The 2,631-nt window shown below is 41.2% G+C and overlaps 1 long non-coding RNA gene across 1 annotated transcript; it reads right to left on the reverse strand.

Moving 5' to 3' along the window:
• Nucleotides 1-361: 361 nt before the first annotated feature.
• Nucleotides 362-2,377, reverse strand: LOC147753415 (uncharacterized). Its single transcript, XR_015311325.1, has 2 exons — nucleotides 1,964-2,377; nucleotides 362-1,499 (listed from the first exon to the last, which is right to left on the reverse strand). It is a non-coding gene; the product is annotated as an uncharacterized LOC147753415 (long non-coding RNA).
• Between the last annotated feature and the right edge of the window lie 254 nt (nucleotides 2,378-2,631).

Here is a 2,631-nt window from a genome sequence, read left to right on the forward strand (position 1 = left end):
AGTATGGTCGAAATCTAGGAACACCTGTGGACATCGGATACTCGAAGATCGATCTCAGAAAACGGTATCGATCATCGATCATGCTGTCTAAACTACGCTATTTACGAAGATTGTAGATTCAGATGATCAACGTTTTTTGAGCTCTCTCAGTTGGCTATTTTTAGTTAATTTGTGCTTTAATACACGAGTCGGCACCACGCTAATTCCTAACCATCCCCCTTTTTTCTTTGCATTAACTTGTGACAGTTGTTTCCGCTGTTCTCTTGAGCCGGCCGGTCTATTGAATTACCGCATCACCACCAAACCAATAAAATATGATCTACTAATAAACATAGATCTACCTGATAAACAAAACAGAGTAGATGTTACAAATCGTCTCCACGTATTTATTTGATTTCCTATCTATATACAGGTATATCACAGTGGGAACATATTTAGAATTTTCAGTTTTATATAAAATAAGTAATTTCTTAAGCAAGTATATAGTTTTGAAACATAATTTATTATTTCGACATGTTCCATCTCCGTCCGTGTCTCTATACCTTGTGACTCTGATACCTTAACTTTTACTCCCCATAACCTCTCCCACCATAGGTACTATGCTTTTTGGTTGCATTTGTTATAACAAACTTCCACATACATTGAGTGGCTTTACTGGCTCGAATTAGAGGTGACATTCGTCTAACTTTGTATTTCTATAAGAACCGGTTTTGTACACTGCACTTCTCTCGTTAAAGTTGACTTCAACGGGATTTCGTTCGTATCCTCGCTTCTGCATCAGCCTGCCTGTCTTCACCACATGTCTGCGTGCCTTTGCTGACCTAGTGTCGGTGTTGTTGTTACTATTGTTGTTGTCGAAGTAGTTTTGATTGTGAGCAAAAGGTTACCTTCCTCTATCCCTGAAACGAGTGGGACACTTAGGTCGGTTTTTTAGCAGATATAAGTAAACACGAGGATCAAAGGAAACCGGACTGTGTCTCCGTCTTGTATTTAGCCCTTGGATCTATACAATCGCGGCTCAGCAATGTTTGGTCATACAACGTTGGGCTGTTGTTAGCCACCAGGGAGCACGTGAGGCTCGAGGGAGCCATATACTCTCCTGAAGACGTAGCCAGAACTGGATCTGCTGACAGGCAATGACCGGAGACTGCCATTCTCATGACGCTACCACTACTGGATACTCTATCCCGAGCATCAGAGCCACCAAAGACGTTGCCAATAGCAGTGTCTATCCCTCCAATGGCTGGTCTACCACAAGTTAAAACTTGAGGCCTTCTTAGCGGCAAGGCATCCTTTAGAGAGCAGTAGGGATCTCCGTCTGAACTGGCCAAAGTTCTTGTCGGTTGATGGTGGGATGCCATTTCTTCTGGAGATGGCAATACAGGCTGCGTCGCGATATCCGAGCAAATGAGCGGGACAACCAATTCAACCGAAACACAACCGTCCTGGGTGCCTTTTGCGTAGGAAGATAGCTCGTCTTCGTCCTCCATCGAAGGCGCCTAAAGGGAGAATAGACAGGAACGGAAACAGGACAACATCTCGTTCTACGACTTTCTCATGCTACGTCTCTACAAAAGTAACCTTGGACGAACAACAACTTGCAAAATTTTGGAATAAAGCAGCCAAAATATATACACTCGCCCATAAAATTTTAAGCAAAGATAGCGAATCAGGAAACATTACAACGTCTGAGCATGAATTTATTAAAGCGTAAAGAGACAAGTATTGGATATTAAATACTTAAATGCCGATGATACTAAAGTCCTTCTGAGCGCTTTGTTCAAGAAGAATGTAGTATAACTGGTCTACATTTTGCGGTCCTACTTCTACAGATGGAGTCAACTGTTCGATGTTATTCTGGCAACATGGACTAAGGCAAATTTGCTCAGGCTCTATGAATTTTATACAGCGCTTTTTGCCGTATTTCCGTTTCAAAATATTTAACATACGTGAACGTACTTACCGCGTGACAGCATCTCCGGTTGAGACTGAGCTGGTGTCACGTGGTTCGGGCTACTACAAGTAAAAAGGCTGTCTGCAAGACAAGAAGCGGCCCTAAAGTGTACACTGTAAATAGGGGTTTTGTCGAGTGTCCCTCTGACGCCTCTGATGAAGACTGACGCGCCAGCTGCTCCTCTTCTGAAACAGCATTTAACCGTATACAGAAATAAATGCTGAGAAAGATTCGACCACTTGGCGACGTTTATCTTACTGTTTACATTTTCAAAGAATCTAACGTAATATAACAATGTGAGTGGTAAAGCATTTGTTTGTATTCAGTAAAGCAAGATACATCTCTTGTCATTTTTTACGTTTAATTACGTTTAAATACGTCCAGCTTGTAGGACTTCGCTAGAAATTTTCTTTAAATGGTACGTGTATGTGATGAATTGTTAGTTTAACGCCTTTAGTCATTCGCTATTCCATCCATACCACATATTTTTAACTTGGGATATTGCCAAAGCCACCAATGTTAGACCCGTTTACTTTATGGAGTATATGTTCGGCCTAGAGATCAAACTCAGCACATAACACAAGTCAGCGATCTAGATTTTGTAATTTCTTGAAAACTATTTTTAAGAATAGTATACAGGGAAGCACAAATATTTAATTTACGTATCGTTGGTCTCC

Source organism: Varroa jacobsoni, unplaced genomic scaffold, assembly GCF_002532875.2.
Source record: "Varroa jacobsoni isolate VJ856 unplaced genomic scaffold, vjacob_1.0 scaffold_510, whole genome shotgun sequence".
NCBI classification, from domain to species: domain Eukaryota; kingdom Metazoa; phylum Arthropoda; class Arachnida; order Mesostigmata; family Varroidae; genus Varroa; species Varroa jacobsoni.